Source organism: Eucalyptus grandis, chromosome 5 (genome assembly GCF_016545825.1).
Source record: "Eucalyptus grandis isolate ANBG69807.140 chromosome 5, ASM1654582v1, whole genome shotgun sequence".
NCBI classification, from domain to species: domain Eukaryota; kingdom Viridiplantae; phylum Streptophyta; class Magnoliopsida; order Myrtales; family Myrtaceae; genus Eucalyptus; species Eucalyptus grandis.
In genome coordinates this window covers 57,047,778-57,071,528 of record NC_052616.1, presented here as the reverse complement: position 1 = coordinate 57,071,528, position 23,751 = coordinate 57,047,778, and the positions used below count along the sequence as shown (strand labels likewise).

General features: G+C 36.6%; 1 pseudogene; it reads right to left on the bottom strand.

The window, feature by feature from the left end:
- Positions 1–148: 148 nt before the first annotated feature.
- On the bottom strand, positions 149–23,406 carry LOC104445528 (annotated as a pseudogene).
- Positions 23,407–23,751: the final 345 nt, after the last annotated feature.

Below are 23,751 nucleotides of genomic sequence, written 5' to 3'. Positions count from 1 at the left end.
TTTTTCTTTCTTCTTTTTTTCTTCTTTTGGCTCGTCGCCGCCCCGAGCCTCGCCGTGGCCGGGCGAGGCTCGGCCTCGCCGGCCACCACCAAGCGCCGACCAGGAAGGAGCAAATGCTGTCGGCTGGAGAGGACGATGGTGGAGAAGCCTAATGGTCTTGAGACAGAGGTGACGCCGGATCGGAGAGGACAACGGTGGAGAAGCCAGATGGTCTCGAGACAGAGGCAGCTGTCGGCGCCGGAGAGTGGGAGGCGCCGGAGAAGATGACGGTGGATAAGATGCAGGAGGAGAGGCGGTGTTCGAACAGCTGAGTAAGAAACAGAAAGAGCTAATGTTTTTGTTCCTTTTTGTTCTTAAAATGTGTTCCAAAACAATAAACAACTTTTTTTGTTTATTGTTTTTGTTCCAGAATGTGTTTAGGGAACAAAAAGTAATTTTGGAACAAAAACGCAAATAAACGCATTTTTGTTCCTTTTTTGTTCCCAGGAATAAAAAAACAAAAAAGTTGTTTAAAACCAGAAAAAAGAAATGAAAACAAACGTAGCCTTAGAGTGCACATAATAACCATTTTGTTTCTTTTTTCTTTTTTTTTTTGTTCTCGGGAATAATTTTGGAACATAAATCGGTTTGATAACACAATATCATTTTTTTTTTTTAACAAATTTTTGCTCTATAAATAGATTTGGAATAGATATTAAAAAGTAAAAAATTTTACTAATCTGTTTTTTTTTTTTTTATACCAGTGGAACTCGTATAGCCAGCAAATGGCGAGTAAACCCCGAGCAACGCTAGAGGAGGACCCACCACCCCGACAGCCAGCGGGTAAACCTTGGAGCGATATTAGCGGAGGACCCATCACTTCGACGTCACGCTTAAGAACCCGTGCGACTCGTAGGATTCGAACTTCTCTGTCCTAGGTAAACGTCATGGGAGCTCTTATCCAGCTAGGCCACCGCAGGCGTGGTATTTTTTTACTAATTTGTTTCTAGAATAAAAGTAAGGAATAAAAACTCTTCTCATCATCGCTACCACTTAGCCACTGCTAGTTGCCACTGATCGCTAGTCATCGATCACCCACCACCGGCCCCACTGTCGGCCACTAGTCGCTAGCCACCTCCCGCCACCACTTAAGAGGGAGAATTGTTATCAAACGAATTTATATTCCGAAAACACAAATTTTGTATCGTTATCAAATATGTATTTTTTTTATTATAAACTTGTCCCTAGAATAAAAATAGAAAAATTAATTTCTAGAACAACATAGTTACCATTCACATTCTTTGGGGTGTTCATTTCATGAAAAATAGGAGATTTGGAAAATATCTTTTTGAAAAATGATTGCTTATATTATTTAGAAAAATTAGCCAATGAAAATTATTTTCATCATTCATAATCATTTATGCTTGCTCATTTTCATGATCGATGAAATTTTTTTCCACGTTCTTTCATTTTTACAAGCGGTACAAGCGATTATTTTTCGAAAAATGTTTTCCAAATCATTCTCAAGGAAACGAATGTGCTTTTATATTCCTTTTTTTTATTTTCTTTTCTTATCTCTCTTCTCTTCTATTTAGATCTAGGAGATCTCTTCTCTCGATATAGTTCTAAATTTGAAAGTTTGAACTATTCCTATTTAATTTTTACATCTAGGAGCTATTCTCTCCTAATCTAGATTTGAGAGTATATATATGCTTCGGAGGATTTGACGCCTTTGTGTTATCTTTGTATATAAGTCATCTGCTTCGAGCTTCAATGGTGATCGCATGAACTTTGATATGAACCATGAAAGTTTGCTCTCCCAATTGTTAGATTTGTGCTTGTTTAACATGTTTCGATTGTACGGCGATGGCGCAAAGGAAGTCGATCCTAAGCACACTTTTTAAGTGGCTATGCCATAGTTGTTGGAGAAGGAAATTTTATTATGTGCTTATCATTGACGAAGATACAAGATTGACTTATTGGCCACCAATTATATTGCTTGACAAATCCATTATTGTGTAACGAACTTGTGATTAACTCTACTGATGTTCTATTGATTCTCTTTATTTTTTGGATTTGTATTTGTATTTCGCTACTCTGGACTTTACTTGGTTTTGATTCGCTTTGTTACAAAGTTTATCTACTTTTAATGTATCATTTTGAGTAATGAATATAATTCTTTTAGAAAAAAAAACACCAAAAATAAAAGTTCGCCTTTCCATGAAAGCATATTTAACATCATCTCCTCTTTGTGCCGTTAAAAATGTTTATCTAGATCAACACTCAATTAAGATCACGTCTTTATTTGTATTTTTGGACATAGAATCATTCTTGATCTTGTTTCCATTGATGTACATATGTAATAGATGGTTTCTTATATTGTAAACCTGAATAACATATACTAAAACTAGAAAAATGAAATCACATATTATTTATGGCACTTCAAAGCATCATGGTTACCAGAGGATCTACATCGGATTTTGTTGATCAGAAAAAAAGTATAACACAAAAGATATGCCAACTTTGTCATTGCTTTGAGGTCGTGCTAGAGTGCCAACATTAACTGGACCATCGCTCGAGATCAATAACACATGTTCATTGGCGACACTAAAAAAATAGAACCAACTAATTCAGGGGTCCGCCCATAGTACGAGAAAAAAAAATTGATATTTTGTGTAATAAAAAATTATTTCTCTCAGCCATGGAAAAAAATTAAGGGAAGCTCACTCCCTACAACGAGCTCTTTTACGATTTTACATGTGATACTGGAAAACAGAGCTATTTACTCCAAAGCATGCCCTAAGTTCACTTCCTCTATGCAATGAAGATGGAGTTTGCTTTGCAAATTGGAGTTCCATGGGACAATATAGAACCTATGCAAAAGTCAGTCCCTTCCTTGGACGACAGTCCGGAAGGAGCAATTGCTCTAGCGCCTGCACGGCTTGGATGGCTTTGATGCCGAGGGCCCTCCACCTCTGGAGCAGCTCTCGGTTCTTGCTCCGGCCCACCGTCGAAGCTGTCATGGCCTTCAGAAGAGAAGGAGGTGACGGAGGTTGGGGACGATTGCTTGGCTTGGAGAGAAAGATAAAGGGGAGAGAGTGTGAAGTGGAGTTGGAGACTGGGCAGTGTCCATCGCTGGACCAAGCACGCCAGCAAGAGAGAAAATATTCTGAAAATTTGTCAAGTGGTTTGGAAATGAGTTGGCCTTAAATTCCATTTACCCATTTATTTTACACTTTTCATTTTATAACCCATTATGATTGGACTTTTGAATTTTAGATCACCAACATGACCAATTCAAGGAATTCTGGTTAGTAAATGGGTTCAAAACCCATTTTTAAAGTCTAAATAAACTTCGAGTCATCTCTTCTTTTGATGGAGTCCCTGGCAAGCTCTTGATGTTATCCACCAAGAGAGCTGGCCAAAGCTACAATAACTGAACAATAGAAAGTTAGATCAATTCCAGATCACGAGTAGAAAAGGTATGTAGTCGAACTAAGACAAAAATGGTTAATCTAACAAGATGTTACTTTTGGAAATTCATACCTCTAACGAGACGAAGTCATGCAAGTAGAATATTTTGGTAGATCATTGATCCGACTTTTTAGAGATAGAGCGCATGATGATGCATCTCCCTCTAAATTAGGAGAGTTTTTTTGTATGTGGACATAATATTTGACAAAACAAATGGATAATTATTAGATGCATCAATAGGTTTTTTGAGGAAAAAAGCTATAGTGATCCATGGAACAACTTCATCATTTGTTGATAGAGATGGTCACATATGAGAGTGGCAAGATTGTGGTTCAAGAGGAATAAGATATTGAAGCTTGGAGCATCAAAAGATGAGAGCTGTATAAATAGGCAAAGAGTTTGTCATTCTCATTATTGGTGGATTCACTTGCTTATTTTGCATTCATAACATTCCATACCAAGAAATTTGATAAATGGTAGGTTAGGTAGAAATTGCATATTCATCTAATGTGACAATGCATACCTTTTTATCATTACTTGACTTTTAAGAATAACCATTATATCGAACCTCAAACATTGATTAATTTACTTAATCAAAATTCTGGACGCGGCAATTTGACGATTGATATTCAATGTCATTATTGAATTCGCTAAGAAGATGCTCAAAGTCACGTAATCAGCCTCATGGTTACTATATGCAGCCAAAAGCCGTAAATCGTTCCTACTATATAAATACCATCTTTGTCAATTAGAAGGAATTCCAACATCAAGCAAACTCATTGGTCTCATGTATGTTGTTTGATATGGTTCAAGATAAAATAAACTTAGTAAGAGCAAAGGACATAGAGAAGTACCCTCTAGAAGGATATAGCGACAAATTTACATGAGAGATAGATAGCATGTAATGCTAACACTTTAATTATTGACAAAAAAAACATCTCTTTTTTAGCAAATCAAAAGTGAATATATCTTTCTGATTTTATGGCCCAAAAAAAAAAAAATAACACTTATCGCTATTCGAGACTTAAATAGTTTCTTTGGCCATAATACTTTTCTAAAAAAATGCAAAAATGTGTTTGGTACTTCACGTTTGCAAATTGATTGAATTGAGTAGAATAGGAGAGATCGAGCTTCTCATATAGAGTGCACAACAAAAGCTTTATGTATTTCACGTATGCTAAGATAAATAATGCGTTCTTAGATCAATGTATTATCTAAAGTTGCTGATGTCTTGTAGAGTAACAAAGCAATTATACATCCTATGGAAAGAATTCCACAACAACAGAGATTCAGGGCTAGACATTAAACATTACGTCTGTTTTTTTTTTTTTTTTTATTAGACAAAAAATTTATGAATGAGTGATATGTTAAGGCATCGTTATCATGATCGGATTACGGTAACTTTTGAAAGGACGATGCCAGCATAATGCTAATCAGCTAATTTAAGCCCCAAATAAAAAATAAAAATACAGCCCCCTAAATCAACCATTATTGCAAGGTTAGGAAGAAATTTTCCATAAATAAAATTATCCCAATTTAAGCCAAATGATATCTACAAGAGTTGAATCTTATAGGAATCTCATTCATGGTTTTAATGAAATGCTTATGACTGGATGGAGCCAATTGTGGACCGTATTATGTAACTTTATTTAGATCATAAAATCATGAGCACAACCAATACTCACAAATTAATACTCATAATTAGCTTGCCAACTAAAAAACTTGCCGAAAATGGAGTCGCCAAAATAGACAAGGTGGGGTCCTGGGCTTGCTATACTCATGATTGCGTGAATGCCTCATCTCTGTAATTGCTTCTTAATTTAAGTACTTTAATAACAGTGAATATTATTTAAAAACGTTGTATATTTTAAATTTAGATCATAAGAATTTTTTCATTGCCAAGAGTAACATGAAAGAAGTATATACAAGGCAACTACTTGAGATGATAGAGTTTGATTCAGATTATGACTACAAGTTCTAACGGATGATCCTAAATATCAGTATATATTAGTCTATTCGATTCTCGGGCAACAAAAGAGCATATGCTTATATCAATGAAAAAAGTGAAAAAGTGATTAATGTGTACACATACAAGAAAATACATGAAGACTTGAATCAAGGTCTTCATGGTATGTCTAATAGTTCGTTTGGGTAAATCATTCCCCGGCTTCGATAAGGTGAAATGTAAATTGGTCGGTTCAATTATAGCAAACTTTTCATGTTAGCCATTAGCTAGGCTATCTGTTTGTTGAAGATGGGCTTTCCTTCATCCAAATTGGATATCCATGGTGCAACGTAGAACCCATCCAAGCTCACCACCTTCAACAACTCCGACACTTAAAGGGTCTAGGGTCGACAGAGGGTCGCCAACCATGGTAGGTCAGTTCAATTTCAGGACTTTAGTCCGATTGTATAAGCTATAAGCTACTAGAGTATTTGCTACTACGATAAGAGTGTGTGATGGAAGTTAGATCGGTGGTCTAATTAGAGAATAAAGAATGATATCAAGAGTAAATTAAAACAAAACGTGATTCAGTTACTATTGGTAGCTTTGGTGGATACTCATTATTAATGTGGATACACTTGCATATTTGCATAGTACACATTTTCATAGTAGCAAATATTATAAATGAGAGGTCTGGTCAAAATCGTCAGTACAAAAGTGGGTTGCACGTTGATTCAATGAATACTTGAAATTTTGAAGGAAAATTGACTGCCAACCTTAAGATTTCTAGAAAGCATTGTAGACATGGCAATTTGACGATATTTGACATGCTTTATTAGATGTACCGATTTGTTCTTAAAAGCGTAGCCTAAGGGGTGCTATAAGCAGCTAAAAGTCATGACGGGTTAAGCTTTGTCAAACGCACACTTATTTCTACTATATCCACAAGTACCGATATATCGAATTAGATGCATTTACAATACGGATGAAATTCATTGATCTCACATCAATATTATTGCTCGGCACGTTTCTCATGTAATTAAACATAGTATAAACAAAGGATATAAAAATAAGACTCTTCAGATGTTCTTACTTTTACATGCAAGGTTGGAGTGTGTAAGTCATGATAATTACATGAATGTCAAAAGAGGTTTTCTAAAATGCGAGTGAGATATGATGCATGATTCTTTGCTTCGTTGGCATCTCAGGGGTCTTGCCATGGAGCAGTTCAAGGACCGTGAAGAAAGAAAAGGAAATTGAGTTGGCTAAGGCGTGGAGCATGAAAATATGAAGGGCTCTATAAATTTATAGTCATGTTCATTGTTGGTGTCGATTGACTTGCACAATTTGCATTTAACAATTTCACAAGCTAAGAAGTTTTTTCGATGGCAGGTTTTGTTTGAATTTGTTTTCTCTAGAAGCACTATCATATACACCCTCTGTGATTGCCTAATTATTTGAATAAGATGAATTCGATACCATTAGATTGTTAATGATTTTCATGGATGGAAACTTGGACAGCAATTTCACGATATCGATCAGAACTATTCCACGTATCTTATAAAACCTTAAAGTACCATTCCACGTATATGATAAAGCCTTAGAGTATGTAAATAAACCTCTATTTATTGCCGAAAGTTATAGTTCATTGAAGAATAATTGCAATTGGTTTTTGTATAATCTAAAAGGTTTTTAATTATATGTTGAAGTGCTAAAGAAGAGAGAAACAAAATAAAATCCAAGTAGATTATGCCAAACATAGTTTCTTAATTTATGCATAGGGGTAAGCATTGATTCAAGGTTGACCTTCGATCGACCTTGAACTAGCCCAATCGTACCGGTCCTGGTTCGGTTCATAAACAAACTAGGTCGGTCCTTGATCCTAGAACCCCTAGACTTTGCATTGTACAAGTTGGTCTTCAGTCCTAAAAGTTTAGGATTAGTCCAATCTGGACCGACCCTATGGGTATTATATATTTAATATGTTATATATAATTTTTTTTTACATATTCTAAAGTTTATAATCCTAACTTAACATTAACAGGGTTACTTCTCCTCTAGCAACCTATTATGTCACTTTTCTTTCTTTTTTATCCTTTTTTCTTTAAAAAAAATATCTTTCCCAAGTAAATCAGAAAGAACAAAAGTCTAATCAGAAATTTAGAAACCCTATTCGTGAGCAACGCTCAACACTCCCCTCGCTCCGGCTCACCGCTCACCTTGCAACTTGCCGCTTGCCCCTCACAATGCCACTTGCCCCTCGCCTCTTGTCTCACAGCTCGCCACTCGCCCCTTGCCTTATGTGGGACTAGTCCAACTCAAACCATACTCACCTCTAATTAACAAGATATGAAGTTGTATATTTATGGTTGATATTAAGTATTCTAAACATCTTACAGTTTAATTATATTCCACTGGTAAGTTTCACCTATAGTATGACTTAAAATTCTCTTCTCTTAAACTTCCCATCTCATCCCATTTCCCAAGCAGGAAAATGATTTAAAGACAAATCAAAAGCCAAGGAATTATAGCATGCTCCAGCAAAGGAAACACTTTATCTCCATGAGCAGTCTTGATCATTTTTATACTTTGTTACTTTTAGCAATTGTGTAATTCATGTTGTTATGTTATCTTAAATTTATATTGGATATATATTGGTATTTATATTTTGGTTGATCAACGCCGCATTGTTGATGGATATATAATTTCAAATAGTAAGTAAATCATTTTAAGGAATACAAAAATTGAAACAAAAAAAAAATTATTAGTTAGTCCCGAGTTGATTTTGAAATTGGACCGGACCGATAGGATCGGTCCGATCCTTGAATCCTAGATTTAACAAGGTTGGTCCCGGCCCAAAAATTGAGAACCAACATTATGCGAGTTGGTCCCTAGATTAGGTGTTGGACTGACCTAATTCGGACCATGCTCACTCTAAATTTCATGGCCACTAATTTATTTATTTTTTTGGGGGGAAATGCAGTGAATAGTAGAGAACGAAGAGAAATCATGTGAAGAAAGATGTGTTTGTTCTCAAGCTTGTAAAATTAGGAAACGGTAATGGGCAACGTTGGAATTGCCACTAAACTTCATTTTCCATTTCTAGGTAACCTCATTGGATTGAAACTTCATTCATGATATCCAAAATCCATATAAATAGCCTCCCAGTCTAGCCCACATCTCCTTACTCACTTTGCAATCTGAACAAAAAAAAAAAAGAGCTCACTGCGACTTCCTGACATCGTTTCGACTAATTTTCTTGCGTCAACTCTCTCTCCGGTCTCGGCCGAAGCAAGCATAAGCTCCGGCTGCACGCCCCCGATCTCGGCGATGGTCCTGTCGATGGCGTTTGGGTAGCCCAAGGCCTTCAATGCCAAGTGAGCCGCCTTCTGCCCTGATATCATCATAGGCCCAAAGGTTGGACCCTGCAAATATCACCAAAAATGCTCAAACACCAAAGCTCAAGCTAGCCAAAAGAGAAGTGATGGTATTCCTAATGCTTTCTTCAACTATTAATTTACTTTATTACCTTTCTTTTTATTCTGTTTTTGTTCATATTTTCTAATTTTCTACAGAAGGGTAAGGTTCACCTACTAATTGTGAAAAGGGCCTAATTAGATTCCATTTCTTTTTTCATTCCAAAACTAGTCCTAAATACATTAGGAGAATTACATCTAAAGGGTGTCGCCAGCACTGATTGCCACTGTCCTTTTACTAGATAAAAAAAACGAATGCATTAGGAGGACCAGGATGTGCCTCTTGAATGTCAAAAGTGAAAACAACATCAATTGATCAGGCTTAATTCTTGAATTTTACTAGTTAAATTGCTTACCATTCTTGGGGCCCCATCAATCTCCGCAACCTCCATGCCAGTGACAATCATCCCAGGAGCAATCTCCCTGTTGAGCCTGACAATGGCATCCTCTGCCATGTTCAGGTCCAGGGGCCTTCATGCCAGGGAGCTCCTCAATCATCCTGATGCTCTTGAGCCACTTCACCCCGGCGACCCTGAACGGCCCGTCGTGGCCGCACGAGCTCACCGCCACCTTGGCCTCCATCACATTCGAGCCCATGCACAACTGCGTGTCGTGGTTCATGGACACCAAGGGCCCAGTTGGTCACGACCCCCGCCACTCGCCCGCCCTTCACGATTAGGTCCTCGGCCCCAACCGTGTTGAAGAGCTTCACGTTGGGCTTCGCCAGGAGCTTGCTCATGATCGTCGAGGTGAAGAGGGCCACGTGCCTGATGACCGCATAGCTGTATTGCTCGTCGTACTAGATGCCGAGCTCACCGAGGAACTTCCCGGGGGGGAGGGTAATTCCAAATTCGTTGAATAGAGAAAACGAGATATTCAAACCATAATCGAGCAGAACTAAGAAAATCTATGCACCTCAAACTTGCGAGTTCCTTAATCACTATGTTTTAGAGATATTATGCTTACATACCATCATCATGTCATACCATTGTGGCCTTTTAGACATTATATGAACCTACATGTGAGCCGGTTTTCAGATGACCATGGCCGAGAATAATTGACCACCAAGCCATGCGCCACCTCCTGGACCAACCATTAGATTTGTGTTCGTTCAACTTATTTTGATTGTCTATGTATAGCGATGATCCAGAGAAAGCCAATCTTAGGCATGCACTCTAAACTACCTACGTCGTAATTGCTGGAGGAGGAATTTCTAATGTGTATTCATAATTGACGAAGATCTGAGATCCATTGATTTGCCACAAGTTTTTTTGCTTGATAGATCCATTATTGTGTAACAAACGTGTGATTAGCCCTACCGGTGTTTGATTGATTCTCTTTATTTTATGGATTTGGATTTGTATTTCACTATACTAAACCTTACTTGGCTTCTATTCACTTTGTTACAAAATTTATGTACCTCTAATGTATCCTTTTAAATAATGAATATAATTCTTTTCGACAAAAAAAAAAATCACAAATGAAATTCCGCCTTTCCATGAAAGCATATTACATCATCTCCTCTTTGTGCCGTTTAAAGTGTTTATCTAGATCAACGCTCAATTAAGATCACATCTTTATTTGTATTTATGGACACAACATCATTCTCGATCTTGTTTCCATTGATGTACATATTTAATAGGTGGTTTCTTATATTGTAAGCATATACCAAAACTAGAAAAATAAAAGGGAAAAAACCACCAAAAATTCCAAACTTTGCCCAAAGTAATAAATTTACCCCAATTTTTTTTGTGACATAAAAAATCCCAAATTTTACAAATCGTGACACATTTACCCCGCTAATGGCATTTTTGTCTCTTTTTTTTTTCCTTTTTTTTTTTTTTTCTTCTTCTCTCTTCCCTCCGCCGGCTCCAAAGGGAAGAGAGAAGAAGAAGAAAAAAAAAAAAAAAAATTAAAAAGTAAAAGACCAAAATGCCATATAATTTAGGGTAAATATGTCACATGGATAGAAGTTCAAGATTTTTTATATCATGAAAAAAAAAATTGGGGTAAATGTGTCACGGTGGCAAAGTTTGGAGTTTTTCATATCACAAAAAAAAATTGGAGTAAATTTGTCACTTTGGGCAAAGTTTGGGGTTTTTGGTAGTATTTTCCCAAAATGAAATAACCGATTATTTATGGCACTTCAAAACATCACGGTTACTAGAGGATCTACATCGGATTTTGTTGATAAGAAAAAAGTACAACATAAAAGATATGCCAACTTTGTCATTGCTTCGAGGTCGTGCTAGTGTGCTAACATTAACGGGAGCATTGCTCGAGATTAATATCACGTGTTCATTGGCAACACTTTAAAAAAATAGGACCAACTAATTCAGGGGTCCGCCCATAATACGAGAAAATAGATTGATGTTTTATGTAATAAAAATTTATTTCTCTCAGCCATGAAAAAGAAAAATTAAGGGAAGCTCACTCCCTACAACGAGCTGTTATACGATTTTACATGTGATACTGGAAAACAGAGCTATTTACTCTAAAGCATGCCCTAAGTTCACTTCCTCTATGCAATGAAGATGGAGTTTGCTTTGCAAATTGGAGTTACATGGGACAACATAGAACCTATGCAAAAGTCAGTCCCTTCCTTGGATGAAAGTCCGGAAGCAGAATCGGCTGTAGGCGAACTAGCTCGAGCTATCGCAGGTCCTTGTTGCTCAATTGCTCTTGCGCCTGCACGGCTTGGATGGCCTTGATGCCGAGGGTCCTCCACCTCTGGAGCAGCTCCGGTTCTTGCTCCGGCCCATCGTCGAAGCTGTCATGGCCTTCAGAAGAGACGGAGGTTGGGGACGATTGCTTGGCTTGGAGAGGGAGATAAAGGGGAGAGTGTGTGAAGTGGAGTTGGAGACTGGGCAGTGTCCATCGCTGGACCAAGCACGCCAGCAAGAGAGAAAATAGTCTGAACGCTTTGTCAAGTGGTTTGGAAATGAGTCGGTCTTAAATTCCATTTACCCATTTATTTTACACTTTTCATTTTATAACCCCTTATGACTGGACTTTTGATATTTAAGATCACCGCGTATGACCAATTCAAGGAATTCTGGGTTAGTAAATGGGTTCAAAACCCATTTTTAATGTCTAGATAAACTTCGAGTCGTCTCTTCTTTTTGATGGAGTCCCTGGCAAGCTCTTGATGTTATCCACCAAGAGAGCCGGCAAAAGCAACAATAACTGAACAATAGAAACTTAGATCAATTCCAAATCGCGAATAGGAAAGGTAAGTAGTCAGATTAAGACAAAAATAATTAATCTAACAAGATGTTACTTTTGGAAATTCATACCTTTGACGAGACGAAGTTATGCAAGTAGCATATTTTGGTAGATCGCTGATCCGACTTTTCAAAAATAGAGCGCATGATGATGCATCTCCCGTTGAATTAGGAGAGTTTTTTTTTTTTTTTTTTTGTATGTGGACATAATATTTGACAAAACAAATGGATAACCATTAGATGCATCAATATGTTTTTTGAGGAAAAAAACTATAGTGGTCGACGGAACAACTTCATCATTTGTTGATGGAGATGGTCATATATGAGGAGAGTGGCAAGATTGTGGCTCAAGAAGAATAAGATATTGAAGCTTGGGGCATCAAAATATGAGAACAGTATAAATAGGCAAAGAGTTGGTCATTCTCATTATTGGTGGATTCACTTGCATATTTTGCATTCATAACATTTCCATTCCAAGAAATCTGATAAATGATAGGTTAGGTAGAAATTGCATATTTCTCTAATGTGACAATGCATACCATTTAATCATTACTTGACTTTTAAGAATAACTATTGTATTGAAACTCAAAAATTGATTAATGTACTTAATCAAAATTCTGAACGCGGCAATTCGACGACCGATATTCACTATCATTATTGAGTTCGCTGATAAAATGCTCAAAGTCACATAATCAACCTCATGGTTACTATATGCAGCCAAAAGCTGTTAATCATTCCTACTATATAAATACCGTCTTTGTCAATTAGAAGGAATTCCAAAATCGAGCAAACTCATTGGTCTCATGTATATTGTTTGATATGGTTCTAGATAAAGTAAACTTAGTAAGAGCAAAGGACGGAGAGAAGTACTCTCTTGAAGCATTTAGCAACAAATTTACGTGAGAGATGGATAGCATGTAATGCTAACACTTCTAATCATTGACCAAAAAAATTACATATTTTTTTAGCAAATCAAAAGTAAATATATCTTTCTGATTTTATTGCCCAAAAAAAAAAAAAAAAATACACTTATCGCTATTCGAGACTTAAAAGTTTATTTGGCCATAATGCTTTTCTAAAAAATGTAAAATGTGTTTGGTACTTCATGTTTGCAGATTGATTGAATTGAGGAGAGTAGGAGAGATCAAGCTTCTCAGATCAGAGTGCACAACAAAAGCTTTATGCATTTCACATATGTTAAGATAAATAGTGCATTCTTAGATCTATGTATTATCTAAAGTTGCTGATGTCTTGTAGAGTACCAAAGCAATTATACATCATCATATGGAAACAATTCTACAACAACAGAGAATTCAGGGCTAGACATTAAACATTACGTCTGTGGTTTTTTTCTTTTTCTGGCTAGACAATAAATCTATGAATGAGTGATATGTTAAGGCATCCTTATCATGATCGGATTACGGTAATTTTTTAAAGGAAGATGCCGGCATAATGCTAATCAGCTAATTTAAGCCACCCCAAAAAAAAAAAAAAAAAAAAAACAGCACACGGATGATGTGGCAGCAAGACCTGAGGTCCGCTCCAAAACCCAATATGGTCCCGACCCAATCAAAGAAACCGAGAGATATTCGAGGGTTCGTCTCGATTCTGCACAGGACGCGGAGGAAGAGAGATGGGTTCAGGCGGGAAGGGAGGTCGAGGGTTTCAAGAAGAGGTGCCTAGTTTCGCCTCTGCAGGAGGAGGGCGGAGATCTGCGAGGCCAGCTAATGCTGCTCGATCTGAGCTCTCCAAGGGAGGATGTTCGCCGGGGTTGAGAATGATTTGGCGATGGAGGCGCGATTTTGGAGAAGCATTTGGATGAAAGTTCAAGATTTTCAGGACGACGACGACGACGATGCCATTGAGCTTTTCGTTCCGGCAGAGGGAAGAAGCAGACTTCACACCATACACAGAGCGAGATGAAATTATTTTTTAATTTATCAGAAGAAATAGAAAAGGAAATAGCCCGCTTGTTGTGAGGAAAATGGAGATGAATTTGGTTTCCAGATTCTCACTTTTATATCCCATTATTCTATATATATTTATAATATGCAAGGATAGAGATTTTGGGATAACATTTCATTCAAGACTTTTAGAATACGTCAGTTTCACGAAATTGAACGATTTGAAAAATATTTTTTGAAAAATGATTACTTATATTATTTGGAAGAATTAATCAACAAAAATATTTTCATTATTGATAGCCATTTAAGCTTAATTATTTTGTAGGCAGTAAATAAGTTTTTCAACCATTTATTTTTGTAAGCAAGATAAACATTTATTTTTCAAAAAATATTTATCGTTAATTTTTCGCGAAAGAAACACACCCTTATATTCTAATCTTTTTTTTTCTTTTCTATTCTTCTCTTCCAATTTAGATCTAGGAAATGTCTTCTCTCAATCTAGTTTTAAATTTGAGAATTTGAACTCTCTCGATTTAATTTTTATATTAGGAGCTATTCTCGCCATATATAAATCTGCAAGTATAAATATAATTTCAAGGATGCGATGCCTCTATGTTAAATCTGTATATAAGTTCTTTGCCTTCAGCTTCAATGGCGATGGCATGAACTCCAATGTCTTGCAAAACCATGAAGATTTGCTCTCCCAACTATTAGATTTGTATTTGTTCAACTTATTTTGATTGTCTTGTACAGCGATGATCCAGAGAAAGCCAATCTTAGGCATGCACTATAAACTAGCTACGTCATAATTGTTGGAGGAATTTCTAATGTGTATTCATAATTGATGAAGATCCGAGATCGATTGATTTGCCACAACTTATTTTGCTTGATAGATCTATTATTGTGTAACGAACTTGTGATTAACCCTACCAGTGTTCGATTGATTCTCTTTATTTTATGGATTGGGATTTGTATTTCACTATAATAGACCTTACTCAGCTTCGATTCACTTTGTTACGAAACTTACATACTTCTAATGTATCCTTTTAAATAATGAATATAATTATTTTCAACAAAAAAATCACAAATGAAATTTCGCCTTTCCATGAAAGCATATTACATCATCTCCTCTTTGTGCTGTTGAAAATGTTTATCTAGATCAACGCTCAATTAAGATCACGTCTTTATTTGTATTTATGGACACAGCATCATTCTCGATCTTGTTTCCATTGATGTACATATTTAATAGGTGGTTTCTTATATTGTAAAGTAGAATAACATATACCAAAACTAGAAAAATGAAATAAGGGATTATTTATGGCACTTCAAAGCATCATGGTTACTAGAGGATCCACATCGGATTTTGTTGATCAGAAAAAATTACGACATAAAAGATATGCCAACTTTGTCATCGCTTCGGGGTCGTGCTAGTGTGCCAACATTAACTAGACCATCGCTCGAGATTAATATCACATGTTCATTGGCAGCACTTGAAAAAAAAAAAAAATAGGACCAACTAATTCAAGGGTCCGCCCATACTACGAGAAAATAGATTGATGTTTTATGTAATAAAAATTAATTTCTCTCAGCCATGAAAAAGAAAAAAAAAATTAAGGGAAGCTTACTACCTACAACGAGCTGTTATACGATTTTACATGTGATACTGGAAAACAGAGCTATTTACTCTAAAGCATGCCCTAAGTTCACTTCCTCTATGCAATGAAGATGGAGTTTGCTTTGCAAATTGGAGTTCCATGGGACAACATAGAACCTATGCAAAAGTCAGTCCCTTCCTTGGATGAAAGTCCGGAAGGAGAATCGGCTGTAGGCGAACTAGCTCGAGCTATCGCAGGTCCTCGTTGCTCAATTGCTCTAGCGCCTGCACGGCTTGGATGGCCTTGATGCCGAGGGCCCTCCACCTCTGGAGCAGCTCTCGGTTCTTGCTCCGGCCCACCGTCGAAGCTGTCATGGCCTTCAGAAGAGACGGAGGTTGGGGACGATTGCTTGGCTTGGAGAGGGAGATAAGGGGGAGAGTGTGTGAAGTGGAGTTTGAGACTGGGCAGTGTCCATCGTTGGACCGAGCACACCAGCAAGAGAGAGAGGGAAAATAGTCTGAACGCTTTGTCAAGTGGTTTGGAAATGAGTTGACCTTAAATTCCATTTCAACTCATATATTTTAGACTTTTCATCTTATAACCAATTATGACTGGACTTTTGAATCTTTAGGTGACCCAACATGACCAATTCAAGCAATTCTAGGTTAGTAAATGGGTTCAAAACCCATTTTTAAAGTCTAAATTAAACTTCAAGTCGTCTCTTCCTTTTGATGGAGTCCTGGCAAGCTCTTAATGTTATCCACCAAGAGAGCCGGCAAAAGCCACAATAACTGAGCAGTAGAAAGTTAGATCAATTCCAAATTGCAAGTAGGAAAGGTAAGTAGTCGAATTAAGACAAAAATAATTAATCCGATAAGATGTTACTTTTGGAAATTCATACCTTTGAAGAGACGAAGTCATGCAAGTAGCATATTTTGGTAGATCATTGATCCGACTTTTCAGAGATAGAGTGCACGATGATGCCTCTACAGCTAAATAGGAGAGTTTTTTGTATGTGGACATAATATTTGGCAAAACAAACGGATAATCATTAGATGCATCAATAGGTTTTTTGAGGAAAAAAGCTATAGTGGTCCACGGAACAACTTCATCATTTGTTGATGGAGATGGTCACATATGAGAGTGGCAAGATTGTGGCTCAATAGGAATAAGATATTGAAGCTTGGAGCATCAAAAGATGAGAGCTGTATAAATAGGCAAAGAGTTGGTCATTCTCATTGTTGGTGGATTCACTTGCATATTTTGCATTCATAACTTCCCATACCAAGAAATTTGATAAATGGTAGGTTAGGTAGAAATTATATATTCATCTAATGTGACAATGTATACCTTTTTATCATTACTTGACTTTTAAGAATAACCATTATATTGAACCTCAAAGATTGATTAATTTACTTAATCAAAATCCTGGACACGGCAATTCGACGAGTGATATTGAATGTCATTATTGAATTCGCTAAGAAAATGCTCAAAGTCACGTAATCAGTCTCATGGTTACTATATGCAGCCAAAAGCCGTAAATCGTTCCTACTATATAAATACCATCTTTGTCAATTAGAAGGAATTCCAACATCAAGCAAACTCATTTGGTCTCATGTATATTGTTTGATATGGTTCTAGATAAAATAAACTTAGTAAGAGCAAAGGACAGAGAGAAGTACCCTCTTGAAGGATATAGCGACAAATTTACACAAGAGATAGATAGCATGTAATGCTAACACTTCTAATTATTGACCAAAAAAATTACATCTCTTTTTAGCAAATCAAAAGTGAATATATCTTTCTGATTTTATGGCCAAAAAAAAAAAAAAAAAAACACTTATCACTATTCGAGACTTAAATAGTTTCTTTGGCCATAATACTTTTCTAAAAAAATGCAAAAATGTGTTTGGTACTTCGCGTTCGCAGATTGATTGAATTGAGGATAATAGGAGAGAACGAGCTTCTCAAATCAGAGTGCACAACAAAAGCTTTATGTATTTCACGTATGCTAAGATAAATAGTGCGTTCTTAGATCAATGTATTATCTAAAGTTGCTGATGTCTTGTAGAGTAACGAAGCAATTATACATCATATGGAAAGAATTCCACAACAACACAGAATTCAGGGCTAGACATTAAACATTACGTCTGCTTTTTTTTTTTTTTTTTGGTTAGACAAAAAATTTATGAATGAGTGATATGCTAAGGCATCGTTATCATGATCGGATTACGGTAACTTTTGAAAGGAAGATGCCACCATAATGCTAATCAGCTAATTTTAGCCCCCCCCAAAAAAAAATATACAGCTCATGCTACAATCAACCATTTTTGCAAGGTTAGGATGCCAACAAAGAAATTTTCCATAAATAAAATCATCCCAATTTAAGCCAAATGATATCTACAAGAGTTGAATCTTATAGGAATCTCATTCATGGTTTTAATGAAATGCTTATGACTGGATGGAGCCAATTGTGGACCGTATTATGTAACTTTATTTAGATCATAAAATCATGAGCACAACAAATACTCACAAATTAATCATAATTAGCTTGCCAACTAAAAAACTTGCCGAAAATGGAGTCGCCAAAATAGACACGGTGGGGTCCTGGGCTTGCTGTACTCATGATTGCGTGAATGCCTCATCTCTGTAATTCCTTCTTAATTTAAGTACTGTATTGCCCGTGAATATTATTTACAAACGTTGTATATTTTAAATTTTGGTCACAAGAATTTTTTCATTGCCAAGAGTAACATGAAAGAAGTATATACAAGGAAACTACTTGAGATGATAGAGTTGTATTCAGATTGTGGCTACAAGTTCTAACAGATGATCCTAAATATCAGTATATATTAGAGCTCCGCATGAATTTTAGTACTCTTGATGTATAGTTAGCTTCTATTCGATTCTCGGCAACAAAAGAGCATATCCGTATGTCGATGAAAAAAGTGAAAAAGTGATTAATGTGTACACGTACAAGAAAATACATGAAGACTTGAATCAAGGTCTTCATGGTATGTCTAAAAGTTCGTATAGGTAAATCATTCCCCAGCTTCGATAAGGTGAAATGTAAATTGGTCGGTTCAATTGTAGCAAACTTTTCATGTTAGCCATTAGCTAGGCTATCTGTTTGTTGAAGATGGGCTTTCCTTCATCCAAATTGGATATCCATGGTACAACGTACAACCCATCCAATCTCACCTTCAACAACTCCGACACTTAGGCCCTGTTTGGTTCAGCATTCTCAATGGGCTTTCAGCCCCGAAAGCCCCTTGAGAAAAAATTTAGGTGTTTGGTTCAGCATTTGGAGATATCCTTGGCCAAATGCTGGCCTTTGAAATGCAAGTCCACATCTACTATTCATCCGTTGACTTTTTATTTTTATTTTTTTAAAACCAATCATCTTCCCCACATCCCAACCACCATTGATTGGCGACGTAGTTTCATCGGATTTTATTTTTATATTTAAAAAAATAATAATAACTCTTTGCAAATGTTGGGTTTGTCTTTTTTTTTTGCCATTTTTATTTTTTGACAATCAATAGCCCAACTTTTTATCAATACACTAGAATAATAATTAATTAACGAAGATGATTAATACTACAATAATTAAAAAAAAATTATTCAAAGTTGAAAACAAACCTAAAAGAACCCTAGGCCAAAAGTTGAGCTTTGCATCTAATCTATAATCAAATTCTTTTAATATAATTTTTAAATAAATTTACTAGTATATATCTTTTACATTACTCTCTCAACATGAAAATGTAAAAGGTTATATAATCATTGTTTCTTTTTTACAATTTTAAAAATACTAAAACTAAAAAACTTAATTTGATTACACTAAAGGGCTTTTCAAATATATATTTACCAAATAGTCTTGCATATCCTTAAAGCACTTTTTAGTTATAGTTTACCAAACAGTCTAGCATTTCGGAAAACCCATTTACCTCAAAGGTATTTGCATTCTCCCAAGGGCATTTCCCCAAAGTCGAACCAAACGGGTTTAAAGGGTCTAGGATGGACAGAGGGTTGCCGACCGTGGTAGGTCGGTTCGATTTCAGGACTTTGGTCTGATTTGTATAAGCTATAAGCTACTATAGTATTTGCTACTAAGATAAGAGTGTGTGATGGAAGTTAGATCGGTCATCTAATTAGAGAATAAGGAATGATGTCAAGAGTAAATTTAAACAGAACGTGATTCAGTTACTATTGGTGACTTTTGTGGAGAGTCATTATTATTATGGATACACTTGCATATTTGCATTTAATAAAAATTTCCATAGTAGCAAATATTATAAATGAGAGGTCTAGTCAAAATCGTCATTACAAAAGTGGGTTGCACATTGATTCATGGATGAATACTTGAAATTTTGAAGGAAAATTGACTGCCAACCTTGAGATTTCTAGAAAGCATTGTAGACGTGGCAATTTGATAGTAGTTGATATGCTTTATTAGATGTACCAATTCGTCCTTAAAAGCGTAGCCCAAGGGATGCGGGAAAATTGTCCAAAAAGTCCTAAATCTATTACACTTCTGCCAATTAAGTTCTAAACATTTTAATTTTACCAATTTAGTCCTAAACATTTTCACTTTTTGCCGATTCAGTCCATTCAGCCAATTTTGGTTAGAAAATGTTGACATGGACGCCCGGCGGTGCCACGTAGGACCGCCGGCGTTGATGTTGACAATTTTTAATAATATTTTAATATTTTTGAATTTTTATTAATCTTTTGTTTTTCCTTTTTTTCTTTTCTTTCTTTTTTTTTTTGGCTTTTTCTTCCCTTTTCGGTGGCCAGCCACAAGCCACAAGCGTCGACCCGGTCAAGGGCAAGGGCTGGCCTCGCCGGATCTGATCTAGGCGAGGCCAACACTCATCTGGGTGAGTGTGAGCCCCGACAAGGGCCCCCTCGCCAAATCTTGTCTAGGCGAGGGCTCCCCTCGGCGGGGCTTCTCCTCGCTCGGCCGGGCCTCGCCTGTGTCGGGTGAGGCCAGCCGGCTAGCTATGGCCGATAGTTGGCCGTCGCTTGGAAAAGGAAATAAAAAAAGCCAAAAAGAAAAGGAAGAAAAAGGGAAAAAAAAAGAAAAAGAAAAAAAACAGAAAAAAAAAAAATTAAAAAAATTAAAATATTTTAAAATATTATTAAAAATTATCCACGTCAACACCGATGGTCCTATGTGGCACCGCCGATGCCCACGTCAGCATTTTCCAGCCAAAATTGGCCAGATGGACTAAATCAGCAAGAAGTGAAAAGATTTAGGACTAAATTGGTAAAGTTAAAAGGTTTATGACTGAATTGGCAGAAATGCAATAGGTTTATGACTTTTTGGACAATTTTCCCAAGGGGTGCTATAAGTAGCTAAAAGTCATGACAAACGCACACTTATTTCTACTATATCCACAAGTAACAGTATAACAAATTAGATACATTTACAATGCGGATCAAACTCATTGATCTCACATCAATATTATTGTTCGGCATGTTTCTCATATGATTAAACATAGTATGAACAAAGGATATAAAAATAAGACTCTCCAGATGCTCTTACTTTTACATGCAAGATTGGAGTATGTAAGTCATGATAATTACATGAATGTCAAAAGAGAGGTTTTCAAAAATGCGAGTGAGATATGATGCATGATTCTTTGCTTCGTTGGCATCTCAGGGGTCTTGCCATGGAGCAGTTCAAGGACCGTGAGGAAAGAAAAGGAAATTGAGTTGGCTAAGCCGTGGAGCATGAAAATATGAAGGGCTCTATAAATTTATAGTCATGTTTATTGTTGGTGTCGATTGACTTGCACAATTTGCATTTAACAATTTCACAAGCTAAGAAATTTTATTGATGGCAGGTTTTGTTTGAATTTATTTTCTCTAGAAGCACTATCATATACACCCTCTGTGATTGCGTAATTATTTGAATAAGATGAATTTGATACCATTAGATTGTTAATGATCTTCATCGATGGAAACTTGGACAGCAATTTCCCAATATCGATCAGAACTATTCCATGTATCTTATAAAACCTTAAAGTACTATTCCACGTATATGATAAAGCCTTAAGAGTATGTAAATAAACCTCTATTTATCGCCGAAAGTTATAGTTCATTGAAGAATAATTGCAATTGGATTTTGTATAATCTAAAAGGTTTTTAATTATATGTTGAAGTGCTAAAGAAGAGATAAAAAAATAAAATCTAAGCAGATTATGCCAAACATAGTTTCTTAATTTATGCACAATAGTGGTAAGCATTGGTTCAAGGTTGACCTTGGATCAACCTCAAACCAGCCTGACCTTGCCAGTCTTAATTCGGGTTCCAAAGGGATTGGATTGGTCCTTGGTCCTGGAACCCCTAAACCTTGCATTGTATGAGTTGGTCATTGATCCTAGAAGTTTATTATGGGTCCAACCTAGACCAACCCTATAGGTATTATACGTCTAATATGTTATACATAATATATATATATATATATATATATATATATATATATATATATTACATATTCTGAAGTTTATAATGCTAACTTAACGTTAATGGGGTTAACAAGCCGTTCTCCTCCGGCATTCTGTTATGTCCTTTTCTTTATTTTTTTATCCTTTTTTTTTTTGTAATATTTGCCAAGTAAATCAAAAAGAACAAAACTCTAATTAGAAATTTAGAAACCCTCTTCATGAGCAACACTTAACACTCACTTCGCTCCTGGCTCCCCGCTTGCCTCGCAACCCACTACTTGCCTCTCACAATGCCACTTGCCCCTCACCTCTTGTCTCGCAGCTCGCCACTCACCCCTTGCCTTATGTGGGACCGATCCAACTCTGACTATGCTCACCCTTAATTAACAAGATATGAAGTTGCATATTTATGGTTGATATTAAGTATTCTAAACATATTATGGTTTTATTGTATTCCACCAGTAAGTTTCACCTACAGTGTAACTCCCATCTCATCGCATTTCTCAAGCAGAAAAATGATTCAAAGACAAATCAAAAGTCAGGGAATTATAGTATGCTCTAGTAGAGGAAACACTTCATCTCCATGAGCAGTCTTGATCATTTTTATACTTTATTACTTTTAGCAATTATGTAATTCATGTTGTTATGTTATCTTAAATTTATATTGGATATGTACTATTATTTATATTTTGGTTGATTAAAGCTGCATCATTGATGGATATGTAATTTTAAATAGTATGTTTGTCTTTTTACGGAATACAAAAGATGAAACAAGAAAATTATTTGTTGGTCCCAGGTTCACCTTAGAATCAAACTAGACCGATAGGGTCGGTCTAATTTTCAATCCTAGATTCAATAGGTGAGAATCAACACTCTCGGTCCATCGCTTAGGTGTTGGACCGACCTAATTTGGACGATGCTCACCCGTAATATAAATTTTACCAAATGTGTTTCTGTTCTTTTCCTATTCTAGGAGCAGAAATTTTGTGCAATTACAAAACGTGTTTTTCGTAAAATAATAAAATAGTATTTTATATTATAGGAAATAATTTTTTAACAGAAACGTTACCAAACGCAACCTTAATCATTATGTTTTAGAGATATTATGCTTACATACCATCATCATGTCATACCGTTGTGGCCTTTTAGACATTATATGAACCTACATGTGAGCTGGTTATCAAACAACCATGGCCGAGAATAATTGACCACCAGGCCATGCGCCACCTCCCGGACTGATCAATTGTTTGATGATCACAACCTGAATCAACGGGTTCTTGCTAAGCTTGTAGGCATAGGAGACACCAGCCGAGCTGACACCCACCACGATCACGTCGGTGTCGGAGTAAGTGATCATGAGACACGATGAACTACTTAATGGGCTCAAACTCGAACAACCTGAGGTCATACGGAATAGAACCTGGGGACATCAAGGCGGCGGCGGTGGGGCTGCTCCTCAGGGAGGATTTGGGCGGGGCTGTGTGGGAGAGCATGGGCGTGTCGTGGAAGGCGGTGGACCGTTGGTCTAGGAAGGAGGAGGAAGAGGAGAGGGGGAGTGAGAGCGGTGGCCATGGTTGCCATGGTTGGGAGGAGGGTGTTAAGTTATGTGGGGTTGAAGAGTTTTGTGGAAGGGAACTACAAGGAGACTGAAGATTTTAGAGGGGTGTCAGCGTGTTCGAGGTGAAGGATATATGCCTATTTA